This window comes from Alexandromys fortis, unplaced genomic scaffold (genome assembly GCF_014885135.2).
Source record: "Alexandromys fortis isolate MF-2015 unplaced genomic scaffold, M_Fortis_MF-2015_v1.1 scaffold_129, whole genome shotgun sequence".
Lineage (NCBI taxonomy): Eukaryota > Metazoa > Chordata > Mammalia > Rodentia > Cricetidae > Alexandromys > Alexandromys fortis.
Genome location: NW_026068022.1, coordinates 3,218,667 through 3,237,718, shown reverse-complemented (window position 1 = coordinate 3,237,718; position 19,052 = coordinate 3,218,667). Strand labels below are relative to the sequence as shown.

General features: G+C 43.4%; 1 protein-coding gene across 11 annotated transcripts in view; it reads right to left on the bottom strand.

The window, feature by feature from the left end:
• Positions 1-19,052, bottom strand: part of Dennd2b (DENN domain containing 2B) — a 187,101-nt gene that overhangs the window by 51,818 nt on the left and 116,231 nt on the right. The window lies entirely within an intron of this gene.

Sequence of the window (19,052 nt, the reverse complement as noted above, 5' to 3'; positions counted from 1 at the left end):
AAAAGAGCCACCATCGAAGGATTATTTTTTGGTAAATAATGAAATGGGGAGAAAAAAAAGTTAAAACTTAAGAACATATCCAGATTGGAAAGGTATAAATATAATTATTTTGCAGATGGAATAATTTTGAAAGTATATTTAAAAAAATTTCACAGACTCCACATAAAACCCATTAAACTAGTAAGTGAAGGGTGTAAAGGTCTGTCCTGTCCCTTTAAGAGACTCCCCCCATCCACTGAGGCAAGATGATCTTCAGCTTTCAGCCTGAGTCCCTTCCTTTATTTCTCTCTCTCTCTCTGTCTCTCTGTCTCTCTCTCTCTCTCTCTCTCTCTCTCTCTCTCTCTCTCTCTCTCTCTCTCTCTCTCTCCTTCTCTCAGATGCAGCTTTTGTCCCTTGTCTCCACTTCTCCCCTTCCCCTTCTCTGTCTCTGCTCTTCCTTCTTCTCCCCTTCCCTTCCATAACCCACTAAATAAATATCCAACTCACTCTGCATGGCATGCCTATCTGTCTTGGTCTCTCACCCACCAAGTGGCTTCCTGCCTGGGACCCAGCTGCCTTCGTGGCCTGCCGAGGTTTTGGAACCCGCTGCCCATTGCAGCCACTTGGGGACCTGTGGCGTGGTCTCATGGCCCGCTGCCCACTGCTGTTAACCGGGGATCCACAGCATTTTACTTAAACCATTACAAAGGGTACAGTTTTGATCTTGAACGTCTCTTTGAAAGGCACATGTGATGAATGCTGGGTCTACAGCCTGTGGTACTACTGGGAGGTGGTCAAACTTTTGGAACTGGAGCCTAGAAGTAGGACATTGTGCTTACTTCCCAGAAATCATGAAGTGAATAGGTGTCCTGTACCACATGGTCCCACTGTAATATATTGTACCTCCACAGGCCCAAAGTGACCATGTACTACAACTTCTGAAACCATGTGCCAAAATAAAACCTTCTTCCTTATAAATGGGTTGTTTCAGGTTTTTGTCAAAGGTTTGTTTTTTTTTTCATATAGTAAGTTCAAAATGGTTTGCAGGATACACAAATCAGTATTTTAATCTTTCCAAATTTTATTACATTATTTTGTGTGCATGTGTGGGCACATGTATGTATGTGCTATGGTTTGTGTGGCGGTCAGAGGGCAACTTCCAGAGAGTTCTTTTCTTCCACTATGCGGGTCCCAGGGATCCAACTCAGTTTGCCAGGCTTGGTAACAGGCACCTTACTTGATGAGTCATTTGCCAGCCCCCAAAATCATATTTAAAACTTACATTTTGGCCAAACAAAATATTTTAGCAGGTAGAGGCCTGTGGGCAAACCCATGATGCATTTTGTTGATCAGTAGTTGATGTGGGAGGGCCCAGATCACTATGGGCAATGCATTTCTAGGCTGGTGGTCATGGGTACTGTAAGAACGTAGACTGAGGAAGCAATAGGAACAAGGCAGTAAGCAGCACTCCTCTATCGCCTCTGCATCAGCTTCTGCCTCCAGGTTTTTGCTCTGTTTGAGTTCCTTCCCTGACTGTCTGATTAAACTGTGATATACAAGTATAAGCAAAATAAGCCCCTTCCTCCTCAAGTTGTTTTTGGTCATTGTGTTTCATCACAGCAATAAAAACCCTAAATAAACCCCATAAGCCTTAATTTGTTTGTTACTCACAGGAAACTAACCTAAAGAAAATATTAAGGTGTGTTTATATACTGCAAGATTCCTTCTGCAATTATAGTAGCTAAACCTAAAGGCACTTCACATATAGTAAAACATTGAATCCTTTGGACACCCTCGTGAAGTAGGTACTACTATTATTATCATTTTTTAAAGATTTATTTATTATGTATACAGTGTTCTGTCTTCATGTATGCCTGCATGCTAGAAGAGGGCACCAGATCTCATTATGGATGGTTGTGAGCCACCATGTGGTTGCTGGGAATTGAACTCCAGACCAATGGAAGGGCAGTCAGTGCTCTTCACCACTGAGCCATCTCTCCAGCCCTAATATTATTATTATTATTATTTACACTTTATAGAGGACGCCAAGATACAGAACAGGGAACAAGCCACCCAAGTAACACAACAAGAAAGCAGAAGTCAGGAATTGGGGCCTAAGTGGCCCATCTTAGGCCCCAGCTCCATTTTGCCTTCAGGAATCTTCTAATTCAATTCTTACCATTCTATGAGGTAGGACTAATACAGCCTTATAATTCCAATTAGGAAATTTAGCTCCAGGGTAATTAAGTGATTCCCAAATTACTATAGTTCTCTGGCTTTACAGTCCACTTTCTTTAAGATTACAGAGGGGCTTATCAAAAAAATGCAGAGTCCTCGGATCTATCTCCACCATTTCAATGGGAATCTGTAGGGATGGGACCAGAAAATTGCATTCCTAGTAAGCATTTTAGGCTAGTCTTAGATACCTTACATGTGGAAATCTGTATCCTACAACAAGGTGAGTTCTCAGAAAGGTCTGTCGTCACCACTCACTCTTCCCAAGATTTGCTCAACTGTGAACAAACAGAAGATGAACACTTGTTCGCTCCTCCAGAAGCCATCGTTTCTTCGACCCTTGATCCTCAACATAACTAGGTTTTATGCGAGCACTAACCATACCCCATCTAACAGTTTTCTCAGCTAACAACTAACTGTATTCCTTGTATTTCAAAACAATGTTTCCTGCCATTCATCCTAGTAGCTAGACATTTCTTTTCTTGCTTTGTCCCCACTTCCAAACTCCTTGGAAGAGCAGCTTATACTGGAGGACATAAACTGTGGCCCACAAGAGGAAAGCTAAGTCTTATCAAGACTTCCCTTTATTTTTAAATAACCCAAATTAGTGGTCAAACATTTAAAAAGTTGAGTGTCAATAAAAATTGAGGTTCTAACTTCTTTTGAAAATTAGAAAATCTGCCAAAGCAATTGACATTTTTGTGTAATAGTAGTTGGCCAGAGCCCATTTAAACTGCCAGCACTGACAACCCTAGCCTTCTACCTGTACCTGGCTAGCTTCCCCAGTACAGTTCTAGGCCTGTATCTCAGCAGGGAGCACTAGGAAGCTAGGCCATAGCACAAGCACACAAAACTTCTTAGATAGTACGCAGGAGCGGTGCAGAGAAGAGAAGCTTGTACCAGTGCATGGTATAGCCTCTTGGCTGTCTGGAATCCCCAGACCTTCTGGAAGTTTCTTGCTTTTGCCCAGTTCAGCCTTCAACAGGTAATACAATCTAACCCACAATTCAAGAGGGATCTCAAAAGTTCAAGAGGGAGTCATTGAGATGGCCCAGCAGGCAACCATACTTGCTATTCAAGCTTGACGGCCTGAGTTCAATACCTAAAACCCACAAAAAGGTGGAAGGAGAAAACCAATTCCTGAAAGTTCTCATATGACTTCCACACATAAGCCATTATACAGGAGCAACCACATTCATACACATAATAACCTGCACATGCACACTAATCATTATAGATAGTAAATAATAGAAATCATAAGATAATAACGTTAATCTCTGAAGAGAGATCTTTCTCAGGGATGCCCAGCCTCTGAGAACAGACAAAACAAAACAAAACCAAAAAAAAAAAAAAACTGTTCCCTCACTAGGTTAATGTCCCTTCAGTAACTTCCTGCAGACATAATTGTGCATGCAACATGACTTTGCAGAACCCTGAGAATGGGGAAAAAAGAGATGAGCAAGTAAGGAAAAGCTTCCCCCACGCTGGTGTTACAATGGCCACTGTCAGGAAACAGAGACTGCCCATCACTCTTCTTTTTACTAGCGAGTAGTCAAGACACCCAAAAAGCTAGGAGGTGGCTCAGTGAGTAAAAAGCTTGCTGCCACAAGCATGAGGACTCAATTTTGGAGCCCCAGCACATATCTAAGAGCTGGGCACAGTGGCATACACCTGTACCCCAGTACTGTGGAAGCAGAAAGAGGAGGATCCCTGGGGTTTGCTGGCAAGTCAGTCTAACCAATCACCAAGTTCCAGGTTCAATGAAGGACCCTGACTTAGAAAAATAAGATGGAGAGCTATTGAGGAAAACACTCAACTTTGACTTCTGGCCATGTTTACATATACTTATGTGCATAGAGACACAAATAAAAATTTAAAAAGACATCTAACAAAGGAAGCCTCTAAACAATGGAAAAGTTCTACTAACACCTCCATTTCTTTAATTTCCTACAATTGACTTGTGTGAAGGTCACAGCTTACGAAGTAGCACAAAAGGACAGAAAAGATGACAAAGGAACCTGAGCTTTCACGTGTGGTATAAGAACTTAATTGTAGCCACGACACTGCAACCAATAAAATTATAGGACTGTCACCAGACAACACACAGCTATGGTCTGACCTCAGGGCCCACTTACCTGCTCATTATGTCCACAAAACACCTACTCTGACCCTCTGTACCCACTTACCAACGACTTCCTCATCCACAGGCTCTGTCCAAAGAGATGGAGGAATAGTCCGGCAGTTTCCCAAAGAGGGCCTACAAGTCTTCCACATTTTTCCAAAGAGTCTTAGCAATTAACATTGGAACTCCTTTTGGAAAAAGCTTAACAACAGCTGAACTAGGATGAGCCTTTGCTCCACGGGACTTCACCCTTATCCTCAGCACTTCAGTGTCTTCTGGATCCCCACATAATCAGCTATTCATGAAGCAAAGAAGATCCCTCTAACTGTGGAAAAGCTCTCCTGCTCCTAGGAAGAGGCTATGCACACCCTTCCCTCTCTGGGTTCTTTCCCAGTCAACTCTCTTCCTGATTCTCAGAAAGATAAAAAGGATCCTAGAAATAGACTTGAAACTTGAAAAAAACCCTCTGGCTTTTTCTTGGAGACTGAATCTTCAGCCGTGCCTCCATGTGCCACAGCTACACACAGAGAAGGTCAACATTAGACTGGGTGTCTGGCTGTGCTATGCCTAGCAATGAGCAAGGGAAAGGAGAGTAGGTAGGTGAACCAGGATGACTGGGAGGGAATAAGATGTCTAAGAAAGGGCACCAGAAAGGACTTCTAAAAACTTAAATAATCCCTTCCAAACCAAAAAACCCTTTTCTCCTTTGCTATCCACACTCTTCCCAAGTGCAGAGAGCCTATCAAGGAAGAAAGGACACAGGGTTTGTTGGCTAGAGGGCTGAAGGATCATCAGGGTTTTTTTTTTTACAGGACTCAAAAGTGGCTGAAAAACCAGCCACAAGAAAAAAATAATTTTGTTGTTCTTGTTGTTGAATGAGAAAAAAAAAGAACTCTTTACAGTCCACTCATCACCCCTACACTGCTTTCCCAGCCTCCTCCTCAACCTCAACCAATTTCCAATCCCTCTTCCTGCCAGATGGCCCTTTCCGCTGGAACACAGACTCTGTAGATTGAAGCTGAAGTTAAACACTTCCCGAAGACCTGATTTGGGGTGAGTGATCATGAGGCAATTCTGGGCCAAAGGAAATCTGTCTGTGCCAAGACGGTCTCGAGACCTTCCATACAACTGCTGCTGCCAATCTGCACACTCAGCTCTCGGCCAGCAGCTCTGCCTTGCACTGGCAAGACAAGGGAGCCCACACTGTCTAATGACTTGTTACCACTTCAGAAAAGAAAACAATGGAGGCTTGTACTGCTCTGAGGGACTAACCCCTGTCTTCTGTCACTTGAGCAGAAAGAATGGAGCAGGTCCATAATAAAGACAGCAATGCAGAGGTCACGGTCCTAATCTTAGTCAGTGTCTTTCCTAGGGCAGCCATACCAGACAACAGAGAATGTCACTCCCTGTATTCCATTCCAGGAATACTGATGCCTCCAAGCGTTTATTCAGCAAGTTCATCTCTCTGGCATGTCCTCTGCCCCCCTTCTTTCTTAAGTACCCAGGCCAGATGTCAGCTTTTTTTTTCTGGAGCCTTTCCTGCCCCCCTAAGTCTTAACCTCATATTCACCCTTCTCAAGCGCTCCCATCTAGTTAAGCTTAAGCTGACTGACAGCAAGAGGCCTCCTCTGCCTTGGAAGAGCATACTTCCCATAAGCTGCACCATCTCAGGAGAGGTCAAGGAAACAGAAACAGCTCAAGGGACTGGAAAAGGCTGGGTATCTCTACTTACTCATCTGTAGCACAATGCAAAGATCCAACCTCTGCAGTGAGAAGATGAACACTAGTGAGTTGCCATCTATGAAGAACAGAGGAAAGACATGCTGCAAAGGTTGAGCTTTCCTCATTCTGACACCTTGGTGTTTGTCCTCATTTCTTCAGATGACTGTTTCTCCTGACAAGCTACCTCCACCACAGTTACTCCACCAACATGGATGTAGATGTTAAAAAAAAAAAAGACCCTAAAAATATAGCTCCAAATATATAGCTCCAAAAACATAGCTTCTCAAAGTCAAAGCCAGAGTGATTTAAGAGGCCCTTCATGGGGCTGGAGAGATGGCTCAGCGGTTAAGAGCACTGACTGCTCTTCCAGAGAACCAGGGTTCGATTCCCAGAACCCACATGGCAGCTCACAACTGTCTGTGACTTCAGTTCCATGGGATCCAACACCCTCATACAGACATATATGAAGACAAAACACCAATGTGTATAAAATAAAATTTAAAAAAAAGTAAAAGGCCCTTCTCTATCAGAATCCCTATTATGTCCGTGACCTCATTTTGGTTACCCTCTTCCCTATGTTCTCCTTCCAGTCAGACTGTTTCCTTATAATGTTCTTAAACATGCCTAGCACATATATTCCTATGGTAGGGACCTTCATATCTTTGCTAACTATAGCACATTATCCAACAAGCTGTTATTCTCCCATTCCTCAAGTCTTTTTGGTTAGAGCTATCTTCCCCATGAGGCTTCCCTGAGCATACTACATAAAATTAAAACTGTTTCCCACTATCCCATCAGCACTCTACTTTGTCATTTCTATTTTCCTCTGCAACATCTGTCATCATCCAACACACTCATTTCTACTTTTATGTATATGAAATTCAATGACCCTAGGCATTGGTTTTGTCTTTATTTACTGCTCCTTCCTCCACACCTAGAACAATTCTTAGTACCTAGCAGGGCCTTGAGAAACATTTGCTGTCACCTCAGTGTGGCTATTCTTGGATAAAGTGGGCAGCTTTGGACTCCATTACTCATATCCGTCTCTTAGAGTGGGACACCCATACAAGCCTTCAAATGAAGTGCTGGTTATGTGCACCAGCCAGACCCATTAAGAACACTCAAAGGGTGCTCATACTTTCTGAAAACCGCAAACTCAACCACACTTACTCTTTGAGAAGACTTTCCAGCTATACAGTGCACAGGACTTTTTGCTGGCTGGGCTTCTTTCCTAATGTCTAGTGTTTTGGACACTACTGGTTAATCCTCTGTGCAGCACTGTAACTCTCAACCTGCAGAAGACCCTGAAGGTGTGGAAAATCTTTATGCTTATCAAAAGGGAGTACAGATTGAAGTAAGTCTGGAAAATGCTGTAAGTGAAATAGAAATAGGAATGGGCATGGAAGGCTTCTACTGCCCCCCTTTACTCAAACCCTCTGAAGGTGTCTTCAAGTCCTATACTATGCTCTGGTTCCTGCCCTTGAGCTCCTCATCTGGCTTTAGACAAGCAAGAGCAGATGCTGCACAATGTAAGAGCTATGATAAGAGTGCTCCTGGGGTGACTGAGTCTTCAGGAAGTAGGGGGCAAGAAGAACTCCAAGGGGGAAGAACCAGGGAAACAGAAGCCAAGGATACCTTGGAGGAAGGCATAGAGCTCTTAAACAGGGTAAGACGTCACAACAGAAAACAATGACAAGTTGAAACCGCATTAAAAAACTGCCACGGGGCCGGGCGGTGGTGGCGCATGCCTTTAATCCCAGCACTTGGGAAGCAGAGGCAGGCAGATCTCTGTGAGTTTGAGACCAGCCTGGACTACAGAGCTAGTTCCAGGACAGGCTCCAAAGCCACAGAGAAACTCTGTCTCGAAACACCCCCCCCCCAAAAAAAAAACTGCCACGGGGTAGCACAGGGTGGTGGCAGTGTACACCTTTAATCACAGCACTTGGGACACAGAGGCAGGCAGATTTCTGTGAGTTCAAGGCCAGCTTTGTCTACAAGAGTTAGTTCCAGGACAGGCTCCAAAGCTACAGAGAAACCCAATCTTGAAAAGCAAAAACAAAACAAAACAAAAAACCAAAAAACTTTAAAAACTGCCATTTAGAGAATGGAAAAGGAAGGCACAGAGTAGGAGAATATGGTCCATATCTCTGTGTGTATATGTATCTAGCATAAGACTTGTATTTAGGATATATAAAAATAACTTCAACAAATCAATCAAAACAAACAAAAAACAGTTCAGATGCTCCACCAGAGATTGTATACAACTGGCTAAGAGATATATGGAAAGGCAGCCAATTTCATTAATCATCAAGGAATGCAAATTATAATCACATGTAATATGATTAACATACTAAACTTATGAGAAGGGATATAATAAAACACATGTATGCACATGTACACATCTCTCCAACAGAAATGTAAACACATGCACTAATGACAAGTATAAGAAACAACATCATTCATAAAAATGCTGAAACAGAAAGCCTCCCAAATGACCACTGTCAGTAAATTATGGTATACTATATAACAAAATACTATACAGCAATGGGATATACAGCTACCTACAATGAGAATAAATCTTTGAAATATTGTGAATAAGAATATCCTGCATAATTCTGTATGTGGAAAATACAAAAGCAGCCTATAAATTTATGCTGCAGCTAGAAAGATGGCTCAGCAGTTAAAAGCATCTGCTGTCTCGGAAGAGGAGGCCCTGCACCTTGCCTGGACAGTAGTAGAGTTGATCCTGTTGGCAGAGGTGTGGGTTAGCCAACCTGGATGTTGTGAGCACAGCAGAGCTGTCCCTTACTACTCATCTGTCTTGTGGCAGAATGGGCAGGGGAGGGGCTATGTCCCCACCCATCAATGCGAGGCAGGTGGGAGAGCTGGTCCTGATGTCCTAAGAGCAGGAGAGCTATCCTTGTCCATCATATGCAATACTCCAGAGAGTGGCCCCTACACCTCGACTGGGCAACACAGTAGAGTGGGCCCTGAAGGTGTAGGTGTGGGAGAAACACCCCTGAGGATGTGAAAGTTAGAGAACTGGCCCCGCCCCTTGTTCATTACTGCAAGGGGTAAACGAGCCAGGACAATGCTGGAGAGCGCACCCTGGTAGCGAAGACAGGAGAGATCTGGCGGTCTGACCAACTCTGCAACTACCAGGCCCAGAACCAAGATTATGTGCTGGCCCACCCCATCTGTAATCTGCTAGAGCACGGTGGGGGTGGGAGGGTGGCAGGGAGAGACAGTCCTGTGGATCCAGACAGCAGGGTCTCCATGACATAGGGCAACAATGGGCTGTCCAGAAAGAATCCCAGTGAGGGCGTACCATCAATGATGCAGCAGAGACCCAGGGCCTTGAACCAGACCAATGATTTTTTTTGTGATAAATGCCTGCATGTAAATATATATGGATAAAGGGGTTTACTGAGTGACTCACTGTGTCACACGGCAGCTTCCGTGAACAAATATGCCCCCCCCCCACTTTTTGCTTTAATTTTTCTCCTTTTCTCTAAATCTTATTTTGTTTTATTTGGGAGGGGATGGGTGTGATTTGGAGGCATGTTATGAAAGGCACAAAGAATTTTTTTAAAAAAAGCATTTGTTCCTTTTGCAGACGACCTAGGTTTGGTTCTTAGCACCTACATGATGTCACACAACCATCTGAAACTAGTTCTAGGGCACCTGATACCTCCTCTTTGCTTCCACCATCACTCACCTGGTACACATACATGCAGGTAAAGCACTCACACACATAAAATAAATCTGAAAAATGTGGAAAAAAGAAACTATGCTATTAGAAATCAGGATACTGGGGCATCCATGAGGTGTAACTCTACAAGGAAACTGAGGCAGCGGCTCTGGAATACTGGTAATATTCTGTTTCTGGACCAAGGTTTTGGTTACATGAGTTCATTTGTAAAAAAAAAAAAAAATGTCAGGCGCCGTTTCCTCCTAAAATTATTACAGGAACCATGGCCCTGGAGAGTCTGCAGAGAACCCCACACCCCCAATTGTATTAAGAACCGTTCTATTGACAGAGCCTACCCCACACTCAATTAGCTGTTAATAGAGAGCTATCTGTTAGTGGAACCGCCCCACATTCCAAACTATCTAGAGAACTAGGTGTGTCAACCTGTGAACTCCTGGCCTACATGACCTGACCGAACATAACCTCCTGGCCTACATGACCAACGTGAACCACGTGACCAACGTGAACCACGCGGCAAGAGTCCAGGCCCCTGTGCCCCCCCCCCAAACTCCTTATCCTATATAAGCTGTAATCCTGTCTCTAATAAACGAAGGCTCTGACAAATCTGCCTGGCCTTCTTCCTCTCTCTTGCTCATGTCTTTTCAGATAGCGCCTCTCTGGGACCCTGGAATAACTGACTGCAGGGTGGGTTACAACCCTAGACTAAGTAACCCACCCAAGGCGGTCTACAAAAAAAAAATCTGTTGGACCTGGATATATACATATTGTCGTGTCTAGTCTCATATTTCAGTAAAATGTTTTCACACCATAAACAAGACATAGAGCTCTCTTACCAAAAGCAATCTACAGATTCGACGTAATGCCCATCAAAATCCCAGCAAAATTCTTCACAGACCTCAAAAGAACAGTACTCAACTGCATATGGAAAAGCAAAAAACCCAGGAGGATAGCCGAAACAATCCTATACAATAAAAGAACTTCTGTGGGCATCACAACATCCGGGTTGGCTCACTGTCAAAGCCACCAGCTCTTACCTCACCAAACGGCACAGGCCTGAGCTAGTAGAGGCTGTTAACCTGCCCAAGAAAAGGAACCAGGAAAGGAGAAGCTCCAAGCCCACAAGCCTGATGGTAGGAGATCACACCAAAAGCCTTGGGGACCCAAGGCAAACAAGTGGGGACAGAATAAGGAACAAAAGCAAGGTGTCTTACTGATGTCGTCTGCATGACAATGGCCCCATGGCTCATATGTTTGAATACCTGATCCCCAGTTGGTGGAACTACTTGGAAAGAAATTATTGGAGGAGGTGTGTCACTGGGGTGGGCTTTGAGGCTTCAAACACCATGCCATTTTCAGTGTGTGTGTCTGTCTCTGCCTCCCGAGTGGATCTCTGTGAGTTCGAGGCCAACCTGGTCTACAGAGCAAGTTTCAGGACAGGCTCCAAAGCTACAGAGAAAGCCTGTTTAGGAAATCTTTCCAAAAGCAATCTACAGATTCAACGCAATGCCCATCAAAATCCCAAAAAAAATCTTCAAAGACCTCAAAAGAATGGTACTCAACTTCATGAAAAAGCAAAAAACCCAGGATAGCCAAAACAATCCCGTACAATAAAAGAACTTCTGGAGGCATTATAATCCCTGACTTCAAACTCTACTTCAGAGCTACAGTACTTAAAACAGCCTGGTATTGGCATAAGAACAGACAGGAGGACCAATAGAACTGAAAAGAAGACCCGGATATCAATCCATACATTTTCGAACACCCAATTTTTGACAAAGAAGTAAAAACTATCAAATGGAAAAAAAGAAATCATATTTAACAAGTGGTGCTGGCATAACTGGATATCAACATGTAGGAGAATGAAAATAGACCCATATCTATCACCATGCACAAAACTCAAGTCCAAATGGATCAAAGACCTCAACATAAAGCCAGCCACACTGAACTTTATAGAAGAGAAAGTGGGAAATACACTTGAATGCATTGGCACAGGAGACCATTTCCTAAATATAACTCCAGTAGCACAGACACTGAGAGAAACAATTAATAAATGGGACCCCCTGAAACTGAAAAGCTTCTGTAAAGCAAAGGACATGGTCAACAAGACAAAACAACAGCCTACAGAATGGGAAAAGATCTTCACTAACACCACATTAGACAGAGGTCTGATCTCTAAAATATACAAAGAACTCAAGAAATTGGACATCAAAAGAACACATAACCCAATTTAAAAATTGGAGTACAGACCTAAACAGAGAACTCTCAACAGAGGAATCTAAAATGGCTGAAAGACACTTAAGGAAATGTTCAACATCCTTAGTCATCAAAGAAATGCAAATCAAAACAACTCTGAGATTCCATCTTACACCTGTAAGAATGGCCAAGATCAAAAACACTGATGACAACTTATGCTGGAGAGGTTGTAGAAAAAAGGGAATACTTCTGCATTGCTGGTGGGAATGCAAGCTGGTACAACCCCTTTGGATGCCAGTGTGGGGATTTCTCAGAAAATTAGGAAACAACCGTTCTCAAGACCCAGTAATACCACTTTTGGGTATATATCCAAAGGATGCTCAATTGTGCCACAAGGACATGTGCTCAGCTATGTTCATAGCAGCATTGTTTGCCATAGCCAGAACCTGGAAACGCTAAATGCCCCTCGACCCGAGAATGGATAAGAAAAATGTGGTACATTCACACAGTGGAATACTACACAGCAGAAAAAAATAATGACAGCTTCAATTTTGCAGGAAAATGGATGGAGCTAGAAAATATTATTTTGAATGATGTAACCTAGACACAAAAGGACAATTATCACATGTATTCACTCATAGGTGGTTTTTAAACACAAAGCAAAGAAAGCCATCCTACAAACCACAATCCCAGAGAACTTAGACAACAATGAAGACAGTAAGAGAGACTTACATAGATATAATCTACATGGGAAGTAGAAAGTAGAAAAAGACAAGATCTCGTGAGTAAATTGGGAGCATAGAGTCCTTGGGGGAGGGTTGAGAGGGGAAGGTAAGAGGCAGGGAGGGGAGCAGAGAAAAATGTAGAACTCAATAAAAATCAATTTAAAAAAAGACATAGAGCCCAGCAACTCAGGAACATTATTCTACAGAGTAGGAATATCAAGAAATGGTAAAGGGCCAAGTATGGTGGCACACATCTCTAACTTCAGAACTTGGAAGGCTGAGACAGGAGCACAGCAACTGAGAACAGCCTGGGGGGCTGGAGAGATGGCTCCATGCTTAAAAGAACTGGCTGTTCTTCCAGAGGACTTGGGTCCAATTCCCAGTACCCATTAAAAAAAAAAGAATACATGATGATAACAGTTTGGACGACACAGTGAGACCCTGCTGCAAAATACAGTACAGGAGTACTGCCTCATAGAAATCTGGGGGAGAAGAAATCCTCAACTTCGGTTAGCTACACACAAGCTAGGTTTGAATATCAGACCGCACTACATTCTTTTAAAAGATGTCATGTCTTTGTAAAACTGCTTTTCAACAGTTGCTATGATAAAAAGCAAGTACCGTGCAAAGAGCAGCATGGAAATGTGGGTGGCAATGTTGAATCCAGGAAACTACACAGCACTCAGCAGATCCCATTAGTAAGTAACTGTGGTCCTTTAAGAATGAAATAAAAATATTTTTCCTTTCAATTTATGTAGTTTTTTTTCAGACAACTACTCACTTTGTTAGGATAAATATATAGTAATACAAAACTTTATGCACAAATGCTTAAAAATTACAGTTACTAGTTTTAAAAAAAAGTTACTGAAACATCAAAACCCATGAACTAAGGAAGTTTAGAATCCTCTGAGGCAGGTGTTTTTAAGTCTCAGTGTTAAGGAATCATGAAGGAGTTCCTGGGCAGGCCCCAACCTGCCTCAGAAGCAGCAGGCTGCAACACTCAGGTCTATGGGCAGCATGTCCCAAGAACATAACTGCCCCATGGCCTCAGGAAAACTGCTTGCACCAGTGGCTTTCTCTCAGTCTAGGGATCATGCACATCTGCACATCTGGCTCATCCCAGGCTCTGAGGCTCCCTGTAAACACCATTCCTGAGCTCTATGTCTCTATGTCAGCACATGTCTCATAAATAAAACCCAAAGCCAGTCCAGAAGCCAACCAGCCAGCAGGGGACTCCCCCACACTCAGATATGGGCATTGCAATACCCACAAACCAAACCATTAATCCATAGAGACAGAGTGCAATGGGAACCAAAGAAAGGGCAGTCAGGCGCTGAAAGACCAATCCAGGCTTTTTGGGTGAAGATTTGCATAAAAATGCCCTTTTATTCAGATGAAGCTACCCTCTCCCTTCCATTCTCTCTTAAAGTCATAATCCTCCCTTGCTGGATATCACTGTTATTGATACAACAGCCAACTGTTATGATGTCACAGGATTCAACTTTTTTCATTTTGGGTCTGGAAATAAGGGGGACTGGGGTAGAGAATGTGATAGAAGACAAGAATAGAACACAGTTATATAAAGGAATTTGATTTCTCATGCTCATTTCCCTAGGAATGAAAAGCAATCACTCAGAAAAGGCAAGGAAAGGAAAGCCCCATGCAGCAAGGCTGTACCGCTCCATGGAAAAGGTTGAATATGCCTGGATACCAAATGGGGTGTAAAGACAAGAAGACAACAGGGGAGAAATAAAAGAAAGGAGTTTTTATTCTAGGATGGACCAACTATTAAATTCTAAGTCTGACCAAGGCCAGAGCCTTCTCTTTCCATCCTCTACTCCCGGGGTGTAAGGACACCAGAGAAAAGCGGAAACATGGGAGTGGCTCCAGGCTGTACCGCTCCCTGGAAATCAATGTTTGGGACATTTCATTGTGCTGTGGGCTCCACATTGGCAGAGAGGCAGGCTTTATTTGTCTGGGCTGCATCCTACAGATAGTGACAGGATGGAGAGGGCACTTGGGCCCATCATAGGGGAAATGAATAGAGGAACCACAATTGTTTACCCTGAAGAAGAGAAGGATGGGGTGGGGAAGGGTAGTCACTGCCTTGAGAATTCAGGCGGGCTCTAATATGCAGGAATCCCATAAGCCTTCTATGGTCCATGAAAGGATCTCAGAAAATGAGAAGACCCAGAAGTCAAAATGAGAAGAAATTCCTATCTCTTGAATCCCATGGACTGTAACTTTCTTTTATTCCCTTATTTCTCAGTTACAAACTGTACTCTGGCGAATAAGGATCGGGCTGTCCATTATGGCATATCCCAGAATTTAGAGTAAGCAGTATATGACAAAGACCAATTAATATGAATCAAAGAAATGGATAAATGAAGTGATAGTGACAATATGTGTAAGCTTTTCTTGTTTGTTTGTTTGTTTGTTTTAAAAACCAGAACTTCATAAGGTGTTTTTTGTTTTTTCAAGACAGAGTTTCTCTGTGTAGTCCTGTCTTGAAACTTGCTCTGTAGACAGGGCTGACCTCAAACTTACAGAGATCTGCTTGCCTCTGCTTCCTGAGTGCTGGTATTAAAGGCATGTGCCACTACCCACCTAGCTAGGTTTTTTAAAAATTTATCTTATGTGTATAAGTATTTTTTCCTACATGTATGTCTGTGCAACACATGTATATCGTGCCTGTGTGGATCCCATGTTTCTGCTTTACTCTGCCTTTTCTGCACATAGGGAGTAAATGATGGGAAGAGAAGGCCTGGCACTTGCCAGACAGAGCATCTTGGTAGTTGGCTCATCCTGGTATCAAAATGCAGCGCAGAAGGCAGCACTGAGTCTCCTGGATCTGGAGTTTCATATGGTTGTGAAGCACTACATGGGTGCTGGGATTGACCCCAAATCCTCGGTAAGAGCAGCAGCTCTTGACAGTTGAGCCATTTCTCCAGCCCTTCCATAATTATTTTTAGAACCCCATACTGTTACTAGAATCTGTGATTCAGTCTGCCTTCTGCTCTATCAAGACCCAGGTGACAGAGTTGGTAGAAAGATGCAGGTTGACTCAAAGTCGCCTGGAGTTGCAAAGAGCACAAAGGAGGCACAGTGGAACAATGGGCAGGAAGCTGGTATGTAAGGTCTCTGCCATTGAGCTGTGTCCTCTTTCCTCTGCTCTGGAGGAAATGCAGCAGGACTTCAAACTCCTGTCGCCAGACAACTGAATCCCAAGAAGGGAACCGGGCCAGCGAGCAGAAGGCCTTTCCAGAGATACCCCTGTTACACTAGCACATGTTCCACCCCCAGGTTTTCTGGGAGTGCACAGGTTAGCCCATCCCCTTCCCCTTGCAGGCTGACAAACGTGCTATCAAATGTCCCTTCTACTAGACATTCTTCAATTCTCACTAAGAAAAAAAAATCTGAGAGAAATAAGGACCTCACCCAGGGACCATAGACAAAAACCCCTATATGCAACCCCGCCTAGACAGATAGTCATAAGCCCTGGAGACATAGTCCCAGTTCTGGCTTTCTCCTCAACTGGGGCAGTACTGACAGGCCAGAGCATAACAACCTAGGCTATAAGCACCACCCACTAGGTGACACACCATTGCAGATAACCTGTTTCTCTTAAGGAACTTAAATATTCCCCATCATTCTAAGAGCCATTTGAATGGCAACCTTCATTGCTATGGGGCCATTTCTTTTAATTAAACAAAAGAAGTTTAGTTTTTCCACAGCACTGAAAGACAGAAATACAGTATCAAGTGTTAGAGCAGTCAGATTAGTGATGGCTTGCTTTCTGGCCCAGGGGAGGGAGAGTTTACAGAGAAATTTTCAAAGAAATAATTACAGGTTGTACTAGAACCATCAGCCTGGTTCCAACTGCTGAACTTGAGAGTCTAGTAAAAAATTTAACATTAACAAATACAGAAAAAAAAAGTAGTTCTCAATGGCCTACACATTTACTCTAATACATCCTCAAAAACATGTCTGAAATTCCTGTTTACAAATGTTCCCATGGCTCTCCATTCATTTATTCAGAGACTGCCCATCACAGCTCAGCAGATATGCAATGTTGAGCACCAAGAAAAGCTCACTGATTATAGGCACTCTCTTCTCCTGAATTTTCAGATTTCACTGTCAATGATCTATAAATTAATATATGTTATCATAGGCTCTCAAAAGCACTTGAAACAGGGCATCTAGAAATATTAGACTTGGGCTTGCCTCCCATCACAAAGGCAAGAATTTGATTCCCCAGCACCATATAAACCAGGTGTGGTAGGCAGAGCATCTTACAATCCCACAGATAGGAGGGGTCAAAGACAGAAGAATCAGTTAAGCTCAAGGCAACCCTCAGCTACATAGCAAGTTGAAGGGCTAGCCTAGGATACATTTGATCCTGACTCAAAGTACACACACACACACACACACACACACACACGTACACCCTCCCTCACAAATGTCCACACAAATGTGCTATTTTTCTAACATGGTTTATAAACTACTCTGGACCTTCAGAAGCAGATTCAGTAGTTGAAGGACTGCAGACAAAGGCCATTGCTTGTGTTCCCCCAACATTCCTTATCTCTCTGTGGAAAATGTGGGGAATTGGCCTCCCCCCCTTCTCTGGGCTGGCCAGCATGCTAACCGAGCTTTTCTCAACATACTGAAAGCCACCCAAGTCATAGCTGACTCATGTCACTGCTCTTTGAAATAAGGTATGACATGTATCTAAGCCCCCATATATTTTCATATTTGTAGCCTACAATTAGGCATTCTTGAGGGATGTAGCTGACTAGTGGTTCTGTTCAGTGACCTATAATTATTCACACAAACATCATGGCTAACCCAGACAACTCTCAGGCCTAGAGGCACTGTGAGTCCAGTCCTCTTGGGAGAGGCTATTTGGAAGCTCTGCAGAAGTCCATACTGTCCCTCCTTGGCTACTCATAGAGACACCCCCCAACTCCACCCCTTGTTCTCCCTCCCCATTGCCAGGCTCATCACAGATCACTTCCCATGGACAAGTGTGGGCACAACTGTGCCTGGGCTAGCCAGTGGACTACACTGTTGAACATACTCTCCAGTATAAAGGAACTATCAATGCAAAGCAACTTATTAAACCTACAATTTCTTACCCAAGAAAAACTTTGTCACACCCAACAACCCATAAAATCTGCAGTCAACTGTGTGCAGCTGGGATATGGGAGCTGCCACAGTCCTCCTGAGGCAGCCTTTCTGCCACTGGTTATAGTGGCCTCATTGTTCCCAAGAGGCCAAGAGAACAAAGCTCTCATGCAACTTTCTACTATCCGACAACCTCTCTGGCTGGGAGGGAAAGGCTGATTTAATAAAAAAAAAAAAAAAAAAATGCCTTAAGCAACATTTGACTTCAACAAAAATTAATTTCTTAGGTATTTTTAAATGGCAGCTCAAACCCTGATTTTCAATACCTGAAAAGAGTCTGCCAGTAGCCAGCCTAGAGCAGCTGTGAAGTACAGGACGGCCCACACCAGAGAGCAGCAGCAGACACTGAGCACACACTCGTATCCACCCTTACTACACGAGTTTCCTTTGCTGATACTGGCTCAGAAGGACTTCAGGGTGTTGTGGTTGTCTGGCAAGAGAGAAGGTATTTTGAAAAGAAAACCTCCTGTACTATCAAACTATTGAAACAATGGCTCTCAAAGAATTAAAATTTCTCAGCTGAGCAGTGGTGGCGCACGCCTTTAATCCCAGCACTCAGGAGGCAGAGGTATGTGGATTTCTGTGAGTTTGAGGCCAGCCTGGTCTACAAGAGCTAGTTTCAGGACAGCTGGGACAGTACACGGAGAAACTGTGTCTCAAAAAGCCAAAAATAAACAAATAAAAATCAATTTAAAAAAATTAAAAATTCTCCAGGAACTCCATGATAAAGGGAAGGAAAGGCCACAGAAGTCGTCATACAGCCCTGACAACCTCCCTGACCATCTAGTAGGGCACACAGAAGTGGAGAAGAGACGTGGATGGCTCCATGATGGGTGGGGCCATGCCTTGTCCATGACTGCTTAATTATGCCTGCCTACTGTCCTCTATTTAAACCTAAACCTCATTTCAGAAACCCTAACATGGCCATTGTACCCCTCTGTTGTTTCTCTCTCCAGTGGCCTTTCTCCTTTCCCTGCTTTTGATTATTACTAGTCTCTTTAACGGGAATACTGGAGATGGATGGCTAAGCCTTGTTGGGGCTGCAACAGCCTATGCTTTGATCCTGAAAACTGGAGTCACAGTAGTATATTCTTTTCAAAAACATGTTCACATGTGGGTCTACCAACAAGCCCAGGAGGTTGGACACAGCAGGGATTTCCGCCATTTCACAAAGGAG